Raw genomic sequence first — 24950 nt, forward strand, 5'->3', positions numbered from 1 at the left:
CTATAGATTCAATGCATTCACCATTAAGATACTAATGGCATATTTCACAGAACTAGAACGAACTTTCCAAAAATTCATCTGGAATAAAAAAAAGACCCCAAATACCTGCAGCAATCCTGAGAAAGAAGAACAAAGTAGGTGTGAGCTCAATACCAGATATCAAGCTGTATTACAAAGCCACTGTTTTCAAAACAGCCTGTTACTGGCACAAGAACAAACATATAGATCAATGGAATAGATTAGAGAACCCAGAAATAGACCCAAACCACTATGCTAAATTAATATTTGACAAAAGTGGCATGAACATTCAATGGAGTCAAGACAGTCTCTTCAATAAATGGTGTTGGGAAAATTGGACAGATACATGCAAAAAAAATGAAACTAGACCACCAACTTACACCATACACAAAAATAAACTCAAAATGGATAAAGGACTTAAACATAAGACAGGAAGCCATGAAAATACTAGAGGAATCCACAGGCAGCAAAATCTCAGACAAATGCCGAAGCAGTTTCTTCACTGATACCACTCCTAGGGCAATGGATACTAAAGAGAAAATAAACAAATAGGACTACATCAAAATAAAAAGCTTTTGCACAGCAAAAGAAACCATTAACAAAAAAAAAAAAGAAAGCCCACTGCAAGAGAGAACATATTTGCCAATGTTATCACCAATGAGGGTTTAATCTCCAACATTTACAGGGAACTCATACAACTTAACAAAAGGAAGATAAACAACCCAATCAAAAAATGGGCAACAGACCTAAATAGATACTTTTCAAAAGAAGACAGAAGGAAGGCCAAGAGACATGTGAAAACATGCTCAAAGTCACTAATTATGCAGGATCTGCAAATCAAAAGGACAACGTGGTACCATCTCACACCTGTTAAAATGGCTAGCATCAACAAATCACCAAATGACAAGTGTTGGCGAGGATGCGGAGAAAAAGGAACCCTCATGCACTGCTGGTGGGAATGCTGACTGGTGCAGCCACTGTGGAGAACAGTATGGAGTTTCCTCAAAAAACTAAAAATGAAACTCCCATTTGACCCAGTGATCCCACTTCTAGGAATATATCCCAAGAAACTAGAAACACCAATCAGAAAGGATATATGCACCCCTATGTTCATAGCAGCACTATTTACTGTAGCTAAGATTTGGAAACAGCCTAAGTGCCCATCAGCAGATGAGTGGTTTAAAAAACAGTGGTACATCTACATAATGGAATACTACGCTGCAGTAGAAAAGGAGTTCTTACCATTTGCAATAACATGGATGGAGATGGAGAGCATTATGCTAATGAAATAAGCCAGTCAGAGAAAGATAAATATCACATGATCTCACTCATTTGTGGAATATAATGAACAACATAAACTGATGAACAAAAATAGATCCAGAGCCGAAACCGGTTTGGCTCAGTGGATAGAGCGTCGGCCTGTGGACTGAAGGGTCCTGGGTTCGATTCCGGTCAAGGGCATGTACCTTGGCTGCGGGCACATCCCCAGTGGGGGGTGTGCAGGAGGCAGCTAATCGACGTTTCTCTCTCATCGATGTTTCTAGCTTTCTATCCCTCTCCCTTCCTCTCTGCAAAAATATCAATAAAATATATTTTTAAAAAATAGATCCAGAGACAGAGAAACATCAATCAGAACATCAAACCTCAGGGAAGGTAGGGGAGGGTGGGGGTATGGGGGAGAAATCAACCAAAGGACTTATATGAATGCATATAAGCCTAATCAATGGACACAGACAACAGGGGGGTGGGGGCATTAATGGGAGGTGGAGGTAATGGGGGAATAAGGACACATATGTAATACCTTAATCAATAAAGAAATTTTAAAAAAAGCACAAGAGCAAAATGAGAGCGAGAACTCTTTGTCTGGAGGATTTTACCTTTTTAAGATTTTGTGCACTTGCAGTGGCTTTACACTATTAGCCAGTTATCTTTTTCCCAGGTTAGACTGACAGGCAAGCACTTTCCCCACATCACCGGTCTTCACTACACATAGACCCATCTCCCCTTTGTTTGATTCCTTCCCCCAGTATCTTCAGGGAATGGACCCGTGGTTCCCTGGGGAGTATGAAGTTGCAGTGTCCTGGTGAAGCTTCCCAGATGACCATGCTTATAGAATCTGGCCTCCACTTTGCTTTCTTCTTATTATTAATATTAATAACTAGCTAATTATGATAACACTTTGAGTACAAGTGAAATCAAAGAAATAAATGGCTGCACATTTGAGGCAATCCCCCTAGAATTTTAACATTCATCTTGAAGGAGCAAGTTTTGCCATATTGATTTTTTTTCCTTCTTTCTTTCCTTTCTCTCCCTCTCTCCCCCACTTCCTTCCTTTAACCGCTATATTAATTGTATTTAAGATGAGGAATGCTTCCCTTATCCAACCTAGATTGGTCAACGATAAACCTTGCAACTAGGCAAGAACTCTACAATTCTATAAGTACGTTATAAAGTAAACTGAATTCAACAACAGCTTTTTGGCTTTGAATGTAATCTGTACTAGGAAGTTGTTTTCACCTGATTACAAGAATGACTCAAAAGGAAACAAGTAATTCACGGACCTTCCTGGATAGAAACTAATGATTGGCACATCTCAGAGACACTGTGGATTCAGTTCCAGGTCACCATGATAAAGTGAGTCATAATATTTTTGCTGATGGAGGAAACTTGCCTTCAATTTGTAAAAAACACAACTTCTGTACAGCACAATAAAGCAAAGTGCAATAAAACAAGTAGTTTCCTATAGTTCTAAGTTTAGTATTAAGAATTACTCACAAACTTTAAGAATACAACCCCAAATGATTTGAAGGCTGAAAACAGATAGTAGTATAACAACCTTTTAATAAACACTATTTCAGTGGTACCCAACATCACCAAAAACCATAAATTTCATAATTTATATTTGCTTATTAAATTATTTATATTCTACGTGAGAGTTCTCAACCTTAGCACTACTGACTTTTTTCATCAGAAAATCATTTCTCATGAGGATGCTGTCCTGTGCATCATAGGGTATTTCACAGAGCAACTGATCTCTACCCACCAGATGCCAGTAGTTTCCCTCCTATAAGTTATAACAAACACAAATATCTCCAGGCATTGTCAATTGTCCCTGGGGGGCAAAATTGCCTCCAGTATTTCATAAAGAATTCAAAATAAGTTATAAAAATGCATACAATGATATAAAAATAAAATATAAATAAGAATCAAGCATCACTGCCAAACTGTATATCCCAAACCAGTGGAAGATGAGAGGAAGAGAGGTATAAAGATAATAAGGACTAAAAAGTCTAAGGTTGTTGAGCCTCAAATATTTTCTCTGAGCTTTTGGGTAACTGAATGAGACAGGGAAGGGGATGAGACAGACAGAATCAGAAATGAAGTTAGAAACATAAAGAAACTGACTTAACATGCATAAATTGAACTTTTTTATATATCCTGCAAATATGTGTCATCATAAACATACATAACACATACACACACACCCCTTCTGCAGCTCAGTAATAACCCCATCATCTACATCTATCCAAATAATTTAAAAGTATAAAAACTAAGGAGTATCCTGGTTCCTTTCCTTCTCTTACCCACCCACCCCATATTGAAACTACTATTAAAAAATCTTGTCAATTATAAAACAAAAATATATCTGAAATCCACAGGTCTCAACCTTTCACAGGTGAAAAACCTCAGTCACTACTGCTTTTCTTTCATCCACCAAAGCTCATGCAAAATGTTGCTTATGGTGAAAACTAAGTAAAAACATAAACGGAAGGGAATTCTGTAAAAAGTAGTTCAAAATTGAAGAAAAACATTTTATTTGGTTTTCATAAGTTCAATGACAGCACTGTGTCCCCAATGAAAGAATGAGAAATATCAATGTATATTTTGTTTTTATATCAGTTTTCTTGAGAGTGAAAAATTGAGTAGTTGATTGTGCACTTTGATATTTTGGAGCTTATAGCTACAGAAAAGGTATACTGCAAAAAAACTTAAAAATGAAAATCAGTTAATTAACTAATTGTCAAATTATACCTTACAAAAATGAGAAGCCACAATATGAAGGACATTTGGATTACTCTTTTTAAAAATATATTTTTATTTATTTAAGAGAGGAAGAGAGAGATAGAAACATCAATGATGAGAGAGAATCATTGATTGGCTGCCTCCTGCATGCCACCACTTGGGAATCAAGCCTGCAACCCAGGCATGTGCCCTTGACTGGAATCAAACCCAGGAACCATAGGTCCGCAGGCCGATGCTCTTTCCATTGAGCCAAACCAGCTAAGGTTGGATTACTCTTTATAAAGACTATGGCATGGCTGCTCAGCCCCAATTTCCCTCCTATATCTCTTGGACCCAAACTACAATTTCCCATGTCTCCCATTGACCCTTACAAGTGGTGATCTGGTAGCTCCATGAATATTGTAGGTCTTGACATAAACTATGGCATAACTGCCTCACATAGTACAGCAGAGTCAATTACTTCTCCCATCACCAATTGAGACTAAAGGAAATAGTCATTCCAAGCACCATGTGTCACACACTTCAGTTTACCTGTAAACATGTTGTCTTTAAAAAACAAAGATCAGAGAAAGAAATGGGCTACCACTGTGCACTATACAAGCATCTCACACACTACTATATGGGACCAAATCATAAAATGGAAATAAGTTACAGATCTTCCAAATCCACCGTGATATATTTTAATGCAAATATTAATCTTAATCCTTTATTAAAAATTAAATACCTAGGAAAATGCAAAATCAGAGTGGGTTCCAGGAGTACAGGAGTAAACAGGGACTCTCACAGGCAAACTGAAACTTATAAGTACTGTACATTTAGTAACTATGACTCACTTTCAGTCGTATGTCTGTCTCAAAGCTTCTCAACCTCTCCTGCTAGCCAAAGGTGGCCAGCCTTTAAAATGACCTAAAATAATTCTAATTTCCTGGTATTCACACTATTTTGTAATCTCCTCTCACACTGAATAGGGCTGACTTGTGTAAACAATAGGGAATTGCAGAAGTGATTGTTATTTCTAAGAGTCATAAAAGACAATGTGTCATCCTCCCTGTTCTCTCTGTTAGATTACTTGCTTTTTACAAAACCAGCTGCCATGTTGTGAAGACACTCAAGGAGCTCTCTGAATTGGTTCATATGGGGAAAAAAAATGCCACCTTCCAATAACCAACAATGAATTGAGGCTTCCAACCCACTGTCAAGTGAGTGAACCATCTTAGAAGTGAATCCTTTAGCCTCAGCCAAGCCTTCAAATGGCTACATCCCCAGCTAACATCTGGACTGCAACCTCATGTAAGATCTTGAAGTAGAACCACCTACCTAAGCCACTTCTAAATCTCTGACCCACAAAAACTGTGAAAACAAATTTTTATTGTATTTAAGACACTAAGTTTGAGGATTACTTGTTATATAGTAATCAATTACTAATAGTCTACTCCAGGGATGGGAACATTTAGGGGAATTAGAAGAAGAGGAGTAAGTCTTGCATTGGTTGTTTTATTTAGAAATCCAACCTTTAGGGCACCATTTCATAATATGTGTCCACATGCTGGCTTTCTTGTGGGGCTCATTAGTCATTCTTCAGAGCACTGGCCACTGACTTCTATAATGAATTCTTTCACTTAAATAATGAGTTCTCTAGATGGCTTCTTCCAACAACCTCTTAAGCTCCTGCTTCTGGCAGTATACCCACAGCTTCTTCTGTTTGGGTCCTTTCACTCTTGATTTTATAAAGCTTTTTTGAAAACACTGTCCCTTGTTAACATCAGAGGATATAACAAAGCTATTGTTCCTAAAAATAATCTAATTCATATTCTTCACAAGACTAGGGAGGAAAATGACTAGTGAACTAGATCAAACATTAGGAATAAGGCAAAGTTAGAAATCACAATTGCAAAATGAGAAACGACAGTGGAGAAAATGAATACGATTCACTCTGGAGAAACCATATGATGAAGTGCTTGGGAACATGGACTCTAGGGCTGAAATTTACTATCTGTATAAACTTGTACAAATTATTTAAATTCTCAGAGCATGAGTTATCTTATTTGTCAAAACAGAAATGATAAACTTCACTCATGGGATGGTTGGGAGAATTAAATGAAATAGTGCATACAGAATACAACACATAATCAATATGTACTAAATGCAACTTATATCAGTGAAAAGTAACCAACGACATGAGAAATTTAATCAAATTCTTCCAGATCACAAAAGCAAGAGATAAAAACATAAAAATTCTATGATAAATGCATGGTCAATATGAAAGAAGTATTCCAGAGATGCAACCTATAGATAATTGATGTTCTTGAAATAGACAATAAAGCGAAGAGGTTAGAGTTAATAAGCAAAGACATGATAGAAAGCTTTCCATCTATAGACAAACACCTTTTTCCTGAAAATTCAAAGTGCTAAAATGTATTCAGGAAAATGAGTAAAATTAATTATACACCTACACTTATCTTAGTGTATTATTTTATTTTGGTGGAATTTCTAGATTTTAAATATAAAGAAAGAAACCCATAAATATCCATTAAAATAATACAAAAAAGTAAGAAGTAGAAGAAAAGCTACCCTACAAAAGATTCAAAGTTAGGCTGACACCAAGCCCCTCTGCAACACTAAAACCCTGGAAGATATGGGAGCAAAATCTATGGCAGTTTTACTCAAAGATTGTTCATGTGTGAAAAAATTTAGGAGCTTGCTATCACTCAGGGATTATGCCAAACTGGTACTCTTCATGAATAAAATATTTCAAGGTCCTTTTGAATTTAACTATTAAAAATATATGCTAGAAAAGAAGAAAAACAAATATCAAAAACTTAACAATTAAAAATCAAGGCAATCTTGGGAAAATTTGAACTCTAAATATATACTTTAAATAATTATTTTTAGTCTAATTACTAAATTAATTTTTGTTTAATTAGAAAAAGTGAGACTGTAAAAAAGAAACAATCAAATTTAAAAGTAAATGTTGACAATGGATTCCACAACCCAGATTGCATTTGCAAAGACTTATAAAGGAAGAAACAAAAGCAATAAATTTTACATTTCATAAGAAGAATGAAAATTAAAGGAGTTATTTCAGATTTAAAAAGTAACATCATTCTTAATAGTGAAATAATAGTTCTACTCCTTAAAATCAGACAGAAGACAAAAATAATATTACCATTACTATTTAACATTAACATTACTTTTGAAGTTCTAGCCAATCTATTAAAACAAAAATAAAAATACCAGTAGAAAGAAGAAAAATTGTATCATCATTGCGAATTATGTGAATATAGTTAGAAATTTAAAAATTGACTGAAAAGCTACCAGAAATAAACATTCTATGTTTTAATGTCTCTCATACCATGTCTAAATTAAATTTAATTGCTTTGATGACATCATTCCTATTGTGTATTTGAATAGTTTTAAAGGTAAATCTGATATGTATTTTATCAAGATATTCCATTTGGGCTGGAGAAACCAAGATGGCGGCATAGGTAAACACCTAAATTACTGCCTCGCACAACAATTTCAAAACTACAACTAAAAGACAGAACGGACAACATCCAGATCCACAGGAAAGCTGGCTGAGTGAAAATTCTACAACTAGAAGGAAAGACAAAACCTCACAGAGAATTGGAGGTACGGCAAAGGGGCTATGTGCGCTCAGAGAGGAAGGGCGGCTGAGAGCCTGGCTGACTTTCTCTGGCGGAAGGGGGAAGGAAGCCTCCGACCGCACTGAACCCCAGTTCTGACTGCACTGAACCCCAGTTCTGGGCGAACCCCTGGGGACCCACGCTCTTATGGGGGGAGTCTGGACTCTCGGGCGGAGACTCAAGCTGGGAAAGGCAGAAGTCTGAAGGCACACGCGGGCCAGTGCGCACAAAGGCTGCGGAGGTTGCCACAGGCTTTCCCTAGTGAAAGGGAGTCAGAGGATCCTCACTGCACTGAGCCCCAGTTCTGACTGCAGTGAACCCCAGTTCCAGGCGAGCCCCTGGGGACCCACGCTCTTGTGGGGGGAGTCTGGACTCTCTGGCGGAGACTCAGGAGCCGGGGAAGGCGGAGGACTGAAAGTGCGCACGCGCGCGCGTGCCAGTGCACACCAAGGCTGCGGAAGTTGCCACAGGCTTTCACAGAGGCTATTGCAATTTGGCAAGTCTAATCCTATAAGGCTGTCTCCAGCACCGAACTTCTCCCAGCATAGACACAGCTGATCCTTACAGCCAACTGGCCCGGAGGTCAATTCTTCCCAGTGATACCAACAACAATCAAGACTTAATTACAACAAGGCTGTACACACAGTCCACAAAGGGGTGCACCAAGAGTGTCCACCTCAGGTTAACTGGGGAAGCAGACCCACTGGGCCATATTGGAAACCTAGCACAAATATCTACCTTACCAACTCAGGGAATCAGTGAAAATGCGGGGTCAAAGAATCAGATCACAAACGAAAGAAATGGAGGAAAACAAACGACTGGATATAGAATTCAAAACCACGGTTATAAGACTTTTTAAGAATATCCTAGAAAAGGCCGATAAATATAACGAGACCCTCAAAGATATGAAAAAGGACCAACTAGAAATTAAACATACACTGACTGAAATAAAAAAATATTATACAGAGACCCAGAAACAGAATAGAGGAACACAAGAATCAAGTCAAAGAATTGAAATACAAAGAAGCAAAAAACACTCAACCGAAAAAGCAAAAAGCAAAAAAAAAAAATCCAAAAAGTTGAAGATAATGTAAGAAGACTCTGGGACAACTTCAAGCGTACCAACATCAGAATTATGGGGGTGCCAGAAGAAGAGAGAGAGCAAGATACTGAAAACCTATTTGAAGAAATAATGACCGAAAACTTCCCCCACCTGGTGAAAGAAATAGACTTACAAGTCCAGGAAGCCCACAGAACCCCAAACAAAAGGAATCCAAAGAGGACCACACCAAGACACATCATAATTAAAATGCCAAGAGCAAAAGACAAAGAGAGAATATTAAAAGCAGCAAGAGAAAAACAGTTAATTACCTACAAGGGAGAACCCATACGACTGTCAGCTGACTTCTCAACAGAAACTATGCAGGCCAGACGGGAGTGGCAAGAAATTTTCAATGTGATGAATAGCAAGAACCTACAACCAAGATTACTCTACCCAGCAAAGCTATCATTCAGAATTGAAGGGCAGATAAAGAGCTTCACAGATAAGAAAAAGCTGAAGGAGTTCATCACCACCAAACCAGTATTATATGAAATGCTGAAAGGTATTCTTAAAGAAGAGGAAGAAGAAAAAAGTAAAGAGAAAAATTATGAACAACAAATACATATCTATCAACAAGCGAACCTAAAAATCAAGTGAATTAAAAACCTGAGGAACAGAATAATCTGGTGAATATAATAGAATCAGGGGCATAGAAAGGGAGTGGACTGATAATTCTCAGGGGGAAAGGGGTATGGGGGGTTCATGAAGAGAATGGACAAAAATCATACACCTATGGATGAGGACAGTGCGGGGGAGGTAAGGGCAGAAGGTGGGGTGGGAAATGGGTGGAGGGGAGCTATGGGGGGAAAAAGGAGAAATAATTGTAATAATCTGAATAAAGATTTATTTAAAAAAAAAGATATTCCATTTGGGGACAGACCCATGAATATGATATATAGTTTAAAAGAATTACATCATTGTCATGCTAGTGTGGTTCAGTGGTTGAGTGTTGACCTATGAACAAGGAGGTCATGGTTCAATTACCAGTCAGAGCACATGGCCAGGTTGTGGGCTCAATCCCCAGTAGAGGGCATGCAGGAGGCAGCCAATGACTCTCATCATTGATGCTTCTATCTATCTCCCTCTCCCTTCCTCTCTCTGAAATCAATTAAAAAAATACATATTTTTAAAAACTTTAAAAAAAGAATGACATCACTACCAACATAATTAAAGCCATCTTTCCACAGAACAAGATATATGATTTGTGCATGGCACAAATAATGCTCCTAGATAAAAATCTGGCTTGCATAACCTTTTCCTTTGCCAAATTCACATGGGCTTGCCCTCAACAATATTTTAAATTATTTAAGCAATGCTGATACATATTTTTATACATTTATATCTCATCAAATCCTATATAATAAAAGGGTAATATGCAAATAGACCCTAATGGTGGAATGACCAGTCACTATGATGTGCACTGACCACCAGGGGGCAGATGCTCAATGCAGGAGCTGCCCCCTGGTGGTCAGTGCGCTTCCACAGGGGGAGTAATGGCTCAGCCAGGAGCCAACTCATGGCTGGCCAGAGCAGCAGCAGTGGCGAGAGCCTCTCCCACCTCCTCAGCAGCGTTAAGGATGTCCAACTAATAGCTTAGGCCCACTCTCCAAGGGCTCCTGGGCTGCCAGATGGATGTCTGACTGCCAGCTTAGGCCCAATACCCTGGGGAGTGGGACTACCAGCTTAGGCCCAATCCCACAGGGAGAAGGCCTAAGCTAGCAGATGGACATCCACCAAGGGGTCCAGACTGGGAGAGGGTGCAGACCAGGCTGAGGGTCCCCCCCCCCCCCCGGAGTGCATGAATTTTCATGCACTGGGCCTCTAGTATTCTTATAAAAGAAAAGCTTTTAATTATGTCAATCAGCCCATAGTTATTTTGTTACCAACATAACAAATCACTATCACTATCACATTTTACATACGTTATATGTAGTTAACATAATTTGAGAAGTAGGGATTTTTGCATATTTAAAAAATGTTCCTCATCTGCCATATGTAAGTGCTGCAAACACTATCCTATTTTGTGAGTAACACCTTGAGATTCAAAGAGAAGCAATAGAATGCATGCTTGCCACCACTGAAAAGTGATACTTCATCATGAAAGAATGATTACAATTTTACTACTTGAGAGGAAGAATTTAAGAAGTTAATTAATTTGCCTTTTTTCTTAGTTAAATTACTCTCACAGCTCAAATCCTCCCTGCATTATGAAGTAGGGTTTGTCACTAGTGTTGTCAGTGGCATAATGAGAAATTTTCCAGCATTGAAACACAGTGACTCTTTGTTTTACGAACAAGACATATGAAGAAATGTTCCTCTGAAGACTGGTGTTGGTGAAAAGCCTGGAGCCAAGGTCCCTATGTCTAAGATACATACTGGGTCTACTAATGGCTCCCAACTAAGACTATTCCAAGCAATACTTGGAAACATTTTTGATAACCAATAGTCATTTAAACAGTGCTTAAGGGATGCTTTAGGGAATCAAATTTTATTATAAAATACATAAAACAATCCTGTAAAAAATAAAACTTGCCCTTATGATGAAAATAAATTTAAACAGAATTTAAAACCTGAATAGAACATTAGAAATCACCTAGTAAATCTTATTCATTTTTCCTATTAGAAAACTATAGCTAAGAGAAGGAAAGTGACTTGCCCAAGGTCTCAAACTTCAAAAGCAACCAAAAAAGGACTATACTTTTAGTCACCTTCCTTCAAGGTTCATTAGCAACGTATTTTGATCACTGATATATAAGATTGGTGAACACAAGTAGAATGTTTAGTAAAATGCAGGGATTTTTTTTATCAAATTATAAAAATTAGTACTTCAAGGAAAGGAGTTTTATACAACCTAAATGTCCTATTTTCTCAGTTTCTCTTGTTCTAAATGTGTTCTTAACTTAATCTGAGGAAATAATATACCACAGGGATGGATTTGGTAAAAATTTTAATGAGTGACAGTAGACTCCAGCAAAACACAAAATAAAATAAAATCATATAATAACTTCAAATGTTGAAAAGTGCTTAAAGGAATAAATTTAGAACTGAATTTTTTATAGAATTTCAATTAAGTTTGACAGCTATTTCATCACCATGTTTGATTTACTGTAATAATACATCGTAAAATGATAATCCTTTTATCATTAAAAAAGAAGCTCATATAATTTAGGTAATATGATCCTCATATAAATGCTAAAAATTTTTAGCATCATTATATCCTCACTTTTGCAGTCACTTTCATCGAAAATGTTAAGAAAAAATACATAATTAAAATATGGGAAGAATAAGACAATTTAACTGTGATGAATAACCAAATTATATAATAACTCTGGTGGGAGAAGTCTAACTTCTTTTTACTCATTCTAATTTGAGCTCATTTATTGGATCACAATGGTTTTCGAAGGTAAAAGGCAATCATTCTGACTAGTCATAAAAATCAAATTTAACCTTAAGTTCAAGTGAATGCTTAAAGAAACAATATTGTCAGCATAGATTTATGATTAGAGGAAAATTATTAGAATAAATGCATAAACGTTTACAACTGGAACAACAAATCATAACAGGCAACCAGTAGGTGGAGGACTGTAGAGACATTTCTCATAGCAGTATTTTTTCTGATATGTCATCTACTACAAGGGAAACAAAAGAAAGAAACAAAAGGGACTACATCAAACTAAAAAGTTTTTTCACAGCAAAGGAAACCATCAACAAAATGAAAAGACAACCCACTGAATGGGAGAACATATTAGCCAATGATACATCTGATTAGGGGTTAATACCCAAATATATAAAGAACTTATATAACTCAACACCAAAAAAACAAGCCATCCAATTTTTAAAATGGGCAAAGGACCTGAATAGACACTTCTCCGAAGACAACTCACAGATGACCAATAGACATAAGAAAAGATGCTCAATGTCACTAATCATCAGTGAAAAGCAAATTAAAACCACAACGGCATATCAACTCACAACTGTCATAATGGCTATCATCAATAAATTAACAAACAACAAGCGTTGGTGAAGATTTGGAGAAAAGGTAACCCTCCTATACTGTTGGTAGGAATGCATATTGGTACAGCAACTGTTGGGGCGTGTGTGGGAGCCAACCAATCGATGTGTCTCTCCCCCTCCCTTCCACTGTCTCTAAAAATCAATGGAAACATATCCTTGGGTGAGGATTAACAACAACAACAGCAAAAATTGTCAAATACAATTCATGTGATACTTTCAGGTTCATTTCACTACAAATAAATTTCAATAGGTGCTTTGGTGAGACTAATTGTCCTTTACAGAATCACTCTCTTGACATGCAATTTCATCAGTAACTATTAACATTTGGACAGTTAACATTTTTCTCTGCTTAAATTTGTACATTTTTCAATATTTTATTACAGTCAAGCAAAAGAAAGAGAAATGAATATGTGTGGCTATTTACACTTCTGGAGCACATTCTCAACTGCATGCCATTTATTCCCATAAATCCTAGTAGAAAAAGACATTAATATTACTCAGTCTGCCTGCAAACTTGAAGAATATAAAGATGAGGCAAACTGGAAACAATGATGATAATTAGCCACCAAAAGTTAGACTAAATAAAAGACAGTCTGAGTATTGTTAAAAAAAAAATCATATTACTAATTTGATCCTCATTCCACATATCATTCCTTCTGATTAACTCTGCAGAGTTATAATTATAAAGATTTTCATTCATTTATTTTTATGTATTTATTCCACACTATGTTCCCAAGAGAATTAAGGACAGTTAAGATTATACATATAGTATAGCAATATCAAATACATGTAAAAATAAGTTGAGACAAAAATTAACTGTGTAGGAAAGCAAGTGAGGCCAAGCCTAGGGTGAAGGTAGCACACAAAATATTCTGAAATCCATAAAATTAGTGTGTCTAAGATTCACAGCAGCCAATGATGTGATTATGTATAATATCCTCAGTGTCCACCAAATAAAAACCAGTTTCTCAGGAGAAAATATAACCAAGGGTCTGCAAAGGGAAGGACTGTGTTCCTAACAATTATGTTGTTCCATATATAAATCTTATGAGTTAACTTTTTTTAATATATTTTATTGATTTTTTACAGAGAGGAAGGGAGAGTGATAGAAACATCGATGAGAGAGAAACATCTATCAGCTGCCTCCTGCACACCCCCTACAGAGGATGTGCCCGCAACTAAGGTACATGTCCTTGACCGGAATCAAACCTGGGGCCCTTCAGTCCGCAGGCCGACACTCTATCCACTGAGCCAAACCGGTTAGGGCATGAGTTAACTTTTTAAAATGCAGTATTTGCCCAACTAGTGTGGCTCCAGCGGTTGAGTGTCAACCTATGAAGCAGGAGGTCACGGCTAGATTCCTGGTCAGGACACATGCTTGGGTTGTGGGCTTGATTCCCAGTAGGGAGTGAGCAAGAGGCAGCTGATAGATGTTTCTATCTTTCTATCCCTCTCCTTTCCTCTCTCTAAAAGCAATAAAAAACATAATTTTTTTAAAAAAAGAACATCCCATCCCTTAGAATCAGCACATAAGTGGTATTGGCATTGAGGACCACCACAAAGGCTAAACCAAAAATTATTATTTCTGGGCTATAGAAAAATAGATCATTTTTATTTTCATCTTTGGAAGTTGTCTTTATGAAATTCTTTGAAATCAACATGTATTAACTATATATATAAAAGCCTAAATGACTGTCTGACCAGCCAACCAGCCGGTAGCTATGATACACACTGACCACCAGGGGGCATATGCTCAATGCACAGGAATGGAAATATGGGACTGATGAATCTCAGAGGGAAAGGGGGTATGATGGGAAGAGATTAACCAAAGATCTTATATGCATATTAGAGGCCCAGTGCATGGATTTGTGCACTGGTGGGGTCCCTCGGCCTGATCTTCGGGGATCAGGCTGAAACAGGCTCTCCAACATCCCCCGAGGGGTCCCGGATTGCGAGAGGGCACAGGCCAGGCCGAGGGCCCCCACCAGTGCACATGCACTGGACCTCTAGTTTCTGTAATAAAAAGTAAATTAAACTTAGTTTGAGGGATGTATTGTATTTTGTGGACTTTCTTACATGTTCAGGGTTGTACCTATCCTCTGCATCTAAATATCTTGGCCTAATGCAGGCAAAAGATCACCCAAAATGGCAGAAACGAAACTTAAATTCAGGTTTTCTCCTTTCCAGTCCCGTTTGTCAACATCTGTAACACAATGTCAATCCCATATGAGAGTTAGAAATAATTAATGCATATAAGGCAATATATTCTCTGTAATATATGGCCATAATAGTTACTTTATAATTTGTAGATTAATAGTTAATTGATTGACAGATAGACAGTAATGTTTTTATTAAAATACTTTATAGAGTAGTTTTAGGTTTACATAAAAATCGAACAGAAAGTACTGTATTCCCATTCCCCATAATTTTCCCTATTATTAGCATCTTGCATTGTTATGGTACATTTGTTACATTATTATAATGCAAGATAAGCCAATATTTATATATTATTATTAACTAAAGTCCACACTTTACATTAGGGTTCATTCTTTGTTTTGTATAGTTATAAGGGCTTTGCCAAATTCATGATGTCACATATTCACCATTAGGGTATCATACAGAATATATTCACTGCCCTAAAAATCCCCTGTGCTCCTCCTATTCATCCCTTCCCCCACTATACCCCAACCTCTGTCAATCACTAACCTTTTTACTGTCCTTATAGTTTTGCATTTCCTAGAATGTAATACAGTTGGAATCATATTCAGACTGGCACCTTTAACTTGGTAATATGCATTTAAGTTTCCTCCAGGTCTTTGCCTGGTTTGATAGTCCATTTCTTTTTATCACTGAATAATATTTCATCTATTGAAGGGTATCTTCATTGATTCCAATTTGTGTCCATTATGAATAAAGCTGCTATAAACATCTATGTCCATGTTTTGTGTGGACCTAAGTTTTCAACTCATTTGGGTAAATACCTAGGAGTGCAATTGCTGGATTATATGTTTAAACTATGTTTAGCTTTTTAAGAATCTGCCAAACTGTATTCCAAAGTGGGTATTCCATTTTTCAATCCCATGAACAATAAATGGGAGTTTTAGCTGCTCTGCAGACTCTACAGCAATTGGTATTATCAGATTTTTTTTTAAGTTTAGCCATTCTAATAGATGTGCAGTAATATCTCATTATTGTTTTAATTTGTACTTCTCTAGTGACAAATGATATTGAGCATATTTTTATATGTTTATTTGCTGTCTGTATATCTTCTTTAGCAAGATGTCTGTTCTGATATTTACCCTTTTTGAAACTGTGTTGTTTTCTTATTGCTGTTTTAATTATTTATACAATTTCAATACCAGCCCATATCAGACATGTATTTTGCAAATTTTTTTTCCAATCTGTGACTTGTTTTTTCATTCTTTCAGCAATGTTTTTTTCTTACAGAAGAGGTCTTTTATTTCAATAAAATTCACTTATTTAATTTTTCTTTCATGAATCATACTTTTATGGTTGTATCTAAAAACTCATCATCCAATCTAGGATCACTTAGATTTACTTCTATGTTTTATTCTAGAAGTTGTATAGTTTTGTATTTTACATTTAAGTCTATCACTTACTCTGTATTAATTTTTCTGTGAAATATTGTCTGTAAACTATTTGTCGGTATTTTTTGTAATGCATTTTTCTGTTATAAATTTACTTTTTTTTTTCAAATTACCACAATGAACATCTATCTAAAACTTAAGTATTCACAGCTTCCAACAGGCCTAATGATTTTCTTTTATCAATTTTCTTAAATAATGAGATCTAGGCTTCCTTTAATTGTCAAGACTTCCATTTTTTCATTTGTATTTTTTTCAATAAAGTAAGTATAAACTTAAATGTTTTTAAAAATAATTGCACAAACACTGAAGAGCAAACAGAGATGATAGCCCTGAAGAAGCTGAATTGTCTGGATGAAGATACCACTAAGCCATGATTTAAAATGTTAATTTATTAGCTGAAATAAAAAATCTGAACTAAGAGTGGAGACATTTTTTGGTTTTTCATTTTAATGAGGTCCAATTTATTAATTTTCCTTTCATAGATGATGCCTTTGGTATCTTATCTAAAAAGTCACCAAACTCAAGGCCACCTAGATTTTCCCCATGTTATCATCTGGAAATTGTATAGTTTTACATTTAACATTTAGGTTTGTAATCCATTTTTAATTAATTTTTGTGAAAAGGTTAATATCAGTGTCTGGAGTCAAATTTTTCTATGCATGTGCCCAGTTATTAGAACACCATTTGTTGAAATAGCTACCCTTTCTATAGATCATAGTGATATATATTTCATATTTTGATAAAATATTTTAAAATCCAGGATTAAATAATTAAATACTGCAACCATGTTCTTACCCCTAAAATCATACTATTGAAATAGTCAATTTCTTATCTCTCTTTCATATTAAACTTTCAACTTCTCTAAGTGGTGATCTAATCTTGTTCACTGCAATACCCTCAGCACAGTGTCTGGTACTGACTAAGAGCTCAATATACACTTAAAGAATCCATGAATGCTACACTCACTGTTATACAAATGTAATACTAGCTAAAAAGTATTGCACCGATTGAATAAAATTTATTTAGCATTAAGGTGTTTCTAAAAATTCACATGGGATTGTGAGTTGTGATGTGCTATCTATTGTACCTAATTTACCTTCTTCACCCAACCTATGACTATACATATTAAATGAAAAATAGCACATGAAAGCCTGCAAAGTTGAAATAGCTCTGTAAATGAAGGATATCAAAACATAATATGTTAATCTCCAAAAAAGAATTAACCTTAGAACAGATGGTTCCCACTGAAATAATTTAATCAGAAGTCAACTCATGCCTACCCCTCTGAAATAAGACCACATAGGGAAGGGTAGAAGAAGCTTCCACCTCCCTGTAGCTCATATCCCACTATCAGAGAATCCTGCACCCTCATATCCCACTATCATAGAGTTGGAACCCTGAACTAAGGACCATAAGTATGGTATCTTATTTTTCTTGTTCTTAGCAGTTGCTCTCTGAGCTACTCACAGTCTTTCCTTTTCATCCCACCCTTGCTCCAAATTCAGTGGAGACAGATTAAAAATAAGAAGCCTGGCAAAGATTTATCAAGATGACATAAACCACATACATGAAAAACAAAACTATTTGTAAGTCAAAGAGTATTAAATGTGGCATGCAGGGTAATTTTATAGGCCAGCCATGGCTTTTTATGTGACAAATATATAAAACCAGTATCTGTTTAAAAATGAGAAGATATTGACAAAAATATAATTACTACAGTTTTTTTTAACACTTCTATTCTGAAGAATAATCAGACGAAAGGGAATAATAGATGATACAGAACAATGGTCGGAAATCTTTTTCTGTAAAGGGCCAATAGTAATTATTTTAGGACTAGAGGCCCAGTGCATGAAAATTCATGCACTGGAAGGAGGGTCCCTCAGCCCAGCCTACCCCCTCTCATAGTCCAGGAGCCCTCAGGGGCAGGAGGTGACCTGGCGATCAGGGGAAGGCGTCGCCCCATCACACCTCTGCTGCTGCCCCTGCTGGCAGCGCAAGCCAAGGCTGACCCTGGTTACCTAAGCCTTGGGCAACCCTGGGCGGCTGGGCAGTTGCTATCTGAGGTATTCCTGTGCCCCAAGCCAGCCCTGGGCAGCTGGGGGGCTAAGGGGACTGGGGTTCTCCAGTGGCAGGCACACAGAGCGGCCGGGCCTGCCTACTGCCCCAGTGGGGCTGAGGGGACTGGGCACTGCCATCTTTGAGGGCGTGGCAGTCAATTAGCATACTCCCTCCTTATTGGCTGTGGGCACTGCCATCTTTGCAATGGTGTGAGGGTCAATTAGCATATTCCCTATTTATTAGATAAGATTTGCAGACACTATGCAACTCTGCTGTTGTAGTCAAAAGATAATGCCTAAATGAATGGACATGGCTGAGTTCTCATAAAATGTTATCTACAAGACAGATAGATGGCCAGCCTGATTTATCTTGTGGACCATAATTTACTGACCTCTGATAAAGAACATCTAAATAATATAATTAATATGCATGGACAAATGCAGTTTAAACATTGTCAACATATTTTGTAGAATATAAACATGCTTTTCATAAAAGCATCTCTGATACAATTAGAAGGGAAATTACTTACTAAATCCCACCAAAATAAAATCAGTAAATTTGAAAAATGTAAAAATGGATAGGCAAAATTTTTTTATCAGAATGTGATAAAAATGAAAACAGGACATTAAAACAGAACCTACCTACATGTTTGCAGGGGGTAGGGGGTGGGGGCACTGCCTAATGAATACCAGAATTAAACTTTCAAAATACTTAAACTATAACAAAATATGAGTATCTGCTCTCTCATTACTATGCCAGCAATTGGGTATATCAATTTTTTTTTAATCTTTGGTAAATGATAGGTAAAAAACTGTATTTGTTATTGTTTGAATTTATGTTCCTTTATTCATGAGGTTAAACATCTTTTATGTGTTCATTTGGCATGGTATTATTAGAGAAAAAGATATGGAAAAATACTTTCTCATGGGATTTGAACAGTATATTTAATGGTGAAAATTAAATCAGGAATAAGAAAATATTGATTTGAACATATAAATAAGACATTAACACATGAAATGGTTAAAATAAGTATAACTGTTGGAAATGAAGATAAGAAATTCTTTTATTTGTGGATTTTATTATCATAATTAGAAAGTCAATTGCAAAATTATTAAAAGGAATACTAGCTACTATAGGGTTCCCACATTTCTTACTCATATATTTGTAAAAATAACTAGGGACTTACCCAAACAGATAAAAAGAACTGATGTATTTGATAAAAAATTGAAAGAGTGGGTTAAGAGAACAGATGACTCCTAAAATAGATCAAACTACTCATTTATTCCATCATTCATTCATGTGCTATGCTTCAGTCATACTGGTCTTCTATTCTTCTTTCTGTTCCTCAAGAACACAAGCCCATTACAGTCTTTTAAAAACTTTTTACTTTTCCATCTGTCTCTCAAAGCCTTGTCATCCTCTTTGTTATTTATCTGTCTTCTTTCTCATCTTTCCATGTCTCATCTCTTCAGAACCCTTTCTTGACCATTCTATCTAAAATACCTTCCACCCCCACATTTCCCTTTCTTTGTGATTCTCAAAATGTGTCCATAGATCAGCAGCATGAGTGTCATCTGGCAACTTGTTAAAGATGAAAATTCTCAGGACTGCCTCTAAACTACTGCATTAGAGACTGAGGGTGGGCACCAGCAATCTGTGTTTTAACACACCCTTCAAGTGATTCTGATTCACCCTCTTTTTTGAGAACCACTGCTCTGTTCTGGTGTCCTGTTTTGTTTTATTCAGAGCACTTGTAATAATCTGAATTTGTATTAAATATATATATATATATATATATATATATATATATATATATATATATATCCATCTCCTATCACTTGAAATGTAAGCTTCATAAGGCAGGGATCTTCGTTATGTTCATGGCTATATCCCCAGTGCCTAAAACAGTACCTGCCTAATATATAGCAGGCACTAAAAAAATATTTGTTGAAAAGTACAGCAAAAGTACAATAGTTGCCTTTGGATGGTGAGGTGCTAGATGAATTTTCTTTACAATTTGTATACATTTTCTAAATTTTAAACTATAAGCATACAGGGTGAGGCAAAAGTAGGTTTATAGTTGTTCATATGGAAAAATACAATAACTAATAAATAATATAAAATAAACTGTATTTTGCGTACTTAGAACTATAAACCTACTTTTGCCCCACCTTGTATATCATTTTATAATTACAAAAACTAATTTCTATCATGAAATGATATGTATCTGTGTGTATTTCCCATGTTAATAGCAACAGAGCAGTCTACTGTAGCCTCTGTTGGAGTCTTGTGATCTCCATGGCAACAAAAACAGCAATATTATCTTAATATTGAATTTTGCAGTATTATAATAAGCTTCTGAATAGTATTCTCAAGGGTGAGTAATTTCAAATCCAACCCCTTCTCTTCAGTAGCACTTATTTTACAAGTAAATGACCTTTCAGACAACATGTCCATCTTATTCTTCTATCTAGAATTTTCTAAAATGTCTCTTTTTTAGATAACACTATTTATGTATATCACTCACCTCAATCTAGTTTGCATAAATAATCCTGAGACCTAATGTAGCAACAATAATAAAATCAACATACTTAGAACAACTCAGAATAATTACATTGTTTTATATGGATTCTTCCCCTATTGAGACACAATAGTTCCATTTTGAACCACCAACCAAAAAAGTTGCTTAAGTACCATGAAATGTGAATATTTCTCCTGAAGAGGGTACTCTAGCAAAATGGCATGTCCTGCTTCATTATCATGACCATAGATCTCTGTCCTACTATAAATATGTCCAAATCACTCTCATTTTGTGGATATGAAATTTATTTTGCATATATTTTCTCCACCATTAATTTCCTCTGTGATTTTGGCTAAACCACTTGACTTCTCTGGACCTTACTTTCCTTGATGGTAAAGAGAAGAAATTGTATTAAATGAGTTCTTAAGCCCTTTCTAGCTTTAAAGTTTATTGACATCCACATCAATTATTCACATTGGGATATCACTGTGGTGGGTGTCACTTGTTCATGTTTTAGTCAATACCAATTTAAGGGAAATTAATATTATGTTAAAAGTAATAAGGAAGCCGAAACCGGTTTGGCTCAGTGAATAGAGCGTCAGCCTGCAGACTGAAGGTCCCGGGTTCGATTCCGGTCAAGGGCATGTACCTGGGTTGCGGGCACATCCCCAGTGGGGGGTGTGCAGGAGGCAGCTGATCGATGTTTCTCTCTCATCAATGTTTCTAGCTCTCTATCCCTCTCCCTTCCTCTCTGTAAAATATCAATAAAATATATTTTTTTAAAAAAGTAATAAGGAAGTATTAATGACTCTTGGCAAACCTAACTTCAGTACATGCCTTAGGTATATACAACTGTTCATGAGAGTGGAAGTAGAATAAAATCAAGCTCAGTGATAAAAAGCAAATGCATGCACAGTGACTGCCCTGTGCCAGGCATTGTTTTGTGTGTTTTATATCTACTAAAGGCCTGATGCACAAAATTTGTGGAAGAGTAGGCCCTCCTTCCCCCAGCTGCCAGCACCGGCTTCCCTCTAGCACTTGGGACCCAGGCTTCCCTCCAGCTGCTGGCAGGCACCCGGGACCCAGGTTTTCCTCGCAGCCCCGGCTTCATTCAGAAGGTCATCCAGAAGGTCATCCAGAAGGACATCTGCTCTAATTAGTATATTACACTTTTATAATTACAGCTTTGCCAAATGTAACTTTTTAACCAGTCTATGAACCAGGTGTTAGTGAGATGGCAAGCCCCCTCCCTGCTTGCATCACCATAACCATGCCTCAGCTTCTGTAATCTTGCTCCTTCTGCTTCTGCTGCAGTAGGGTCCACTGCCAGTCAAACTTCTACTGTCTCAGGTTATGGCCCTCCTCCCCAAACTGCAACAGATACCCGGAAGCTTAACATATAACATAGAAAGAATGTCTAGAATGTATGTATATGACATATATGGGAGACTAAGGGCCTGGGGAAATATAAAATGCTAAACCCCGCTTTGTTTGGAGCTCAGCCTCTGGAGGGGACTCTGCTGAGACAGCACCGGTGCAAATAAAACAGCTATTTTCTGAATCTCCAAGTGTGTATGGTTTGTTGCTTCCCACCAGCCTGATTTCTGCCATCACATTAGTATTATCTCCACTTTACTGGTGAGGAAACATGGAAAATTACAAGGACACAAACCTGGAACATACTTAGCAGAGTAGGATTTAACCTGAGGCAGGCTGAGTCCAGAGTCCCTGTTGCTATTTATCACACTTTGGTACCTCTCACCAGGCCAACTTGCATGGGTTCCTTTAAAGCAAGCATGCCAAACTCAAAAGCTAACATGGGCCAAATAAACAAGGTTTAAGTTTATGTGGGCCACAAAAAAATAAAAGCTTCAATTTCCATAGAAATGTAGGTTTATTTTGATAGAGATCCTGAATACAAAGGGCTGAAATAAATGAGTCATCATTAACATAAAATAATAGAACATTTTAATAAAAATTAATATTTTTCTTGAACATTAACTTACCAGACATTGAATAACTGCACAAATTAATAAGCATAACACAAATAAACCTATTTTTCTTGTTCTCCAAAAGTGAAATGTTTCCTGTTGCCCACACCAAAACAAGTCAGTATAAGACTAATGATGTGGCAATTGGCTGCTAAACTATTTGCTGCTAGTATTAGTGGAGAGAAATGGTGCACCTGCACATAAGGTGTGTAAGGAAAATGAATGCAACACGATTATAATAATCAGTCATTAGCAAATGTAGTTCGTTATTAATAATTATGTATAACAGGATATTGTAAAAATTAAGTGACAAAATTTTTATTAAAATGTTTCTTACATACCATTATATTGGCTGGGCTGCAAAAATATTCATTATGGGCTGCATTAAGACCGCAGGCAGCAAGTTTGACATGCTTGCTTTAAAAGATTCATGCAAGATGACTTGTTAGGAGCTCAAAGGTGATGGTCTCCTTCAGTGCAGAGCCCAAAGCAGTCACGTGAGCTGTAGCCACACTTGTATTTAGGAGAAACAACACCCATGACTTTCATAATTGGCCATACTCACTTACCCATCTCTTGAACTTCAAGCTACTTCAGTGAGCTCTTGACCTATCTCATCCCAAGGCAGGAGAATGAGCACAAATGCACAAACACACTGATATCCTCTACAGAGCTTTGCATCCACTTAGTGACAGAGCACAAATTACTCTTTAAATTTTTTTTCACTAGTATGTTTAGTCACCATGAAGGGATAAATATCTTTGAGCAGAGATATTAGTATATACTAAACTAGAGGGTCCCTCAGCCTGGACTTCACCATCTCGCAGTCGGGAACAGGCCTAAGCCATCAGTTGGACATCATTAGCACTGACTCAGAGGTGGCAGAGGCTCCCACCACCACCACTGTGCTCGCCAGCCATGAGCCTGGCTACTGGCTGAGCCGTGCACTGACCACCAGGGGGCAGCTCCTGTGATGAGTGTGTGCCCCCTGGTGGTCAGTGCGCATCACAGCAAACAGTTGTTCTGCCGTTCGGTAGATTTGCATATTAACCTTTTATTATATAGGATCATTTGTAACCCTCAGGGTATCAAATGTTTACTGAGCAAGTCTGAGCCAGGCAGAGTTTCAGGTCCTGGGGCTTTATGATGAATACAATGCCTTCTTTGCTTCCAAGGAACTCAGAGATTAGCAGAGGAGACAGATATGTAAATAACCCAAACAAAGAAGTGGCATAAAAATGTAATGACTAACAGGCTGCACACGCACAGAGGAGAAAATCATTCATTCTGCTGAGGGAGGATGGGGCAGTGTGTATATATATGTAGCAGGCATAGTCATTGAGACAAGGGGCTTTAGAGTCAGACAGAGTTTGGTTTGACTTCTGACTTCATTTACAAGCTGTGTGAAGTTGGAAAAGAAACTTTTATAAGCCTCAAGTCTTTCTCAGCAAAAAGATTTAAATGAAAAAAAGCACTCTAAATATCTGGAATAGAATGGTTACTAAAAAATAAGCAGCTACTATTAATACCAGGTAAATCTTCATCTATATATAAATAAAAGGCTAAGTGACTGGTCATACATCCACCCAACCATCTGACCGACCGACCGGCCAGTACCTATAACATTCACTGGCAATTTAAAAATAAATGTTGACTCGTGCATGTGTGATACATATAAAGCTATCACTGACACAAATCACATGTGTGTTTGAATTTTATAATACTACTAGTGCAGTGGTTCTCAACCTTTCTAATGCTGCAACCCTTTAATACAGTTCCTCATGTTGTGGTGACCCCAACCATAAAATTATTTTCATTGCTACTTCATAACTGTAATTTTGCTACTGTTAATGAATCGTATTGTAAATATCTGTGTTTTCCGATGGTCTTAGGCTCTACAGCAGTGGTTCTCAACCTGTGGGTGGCTAGTAACTAGTGGCCCAGTGCACGGATTCATGCACATTGAAAGGA

The sequence above is a fragment of the Plecotus auritus genome (assembly GCF_963455305.1).
Source record: "Plecotus auritus genome assembly, chromosome: X".
NCBI lineage: Eukaryota > Metazoa > Chordata > Mammalia > Chiroptera > Vespertilionidae > Plecotus > Plecotus auritus.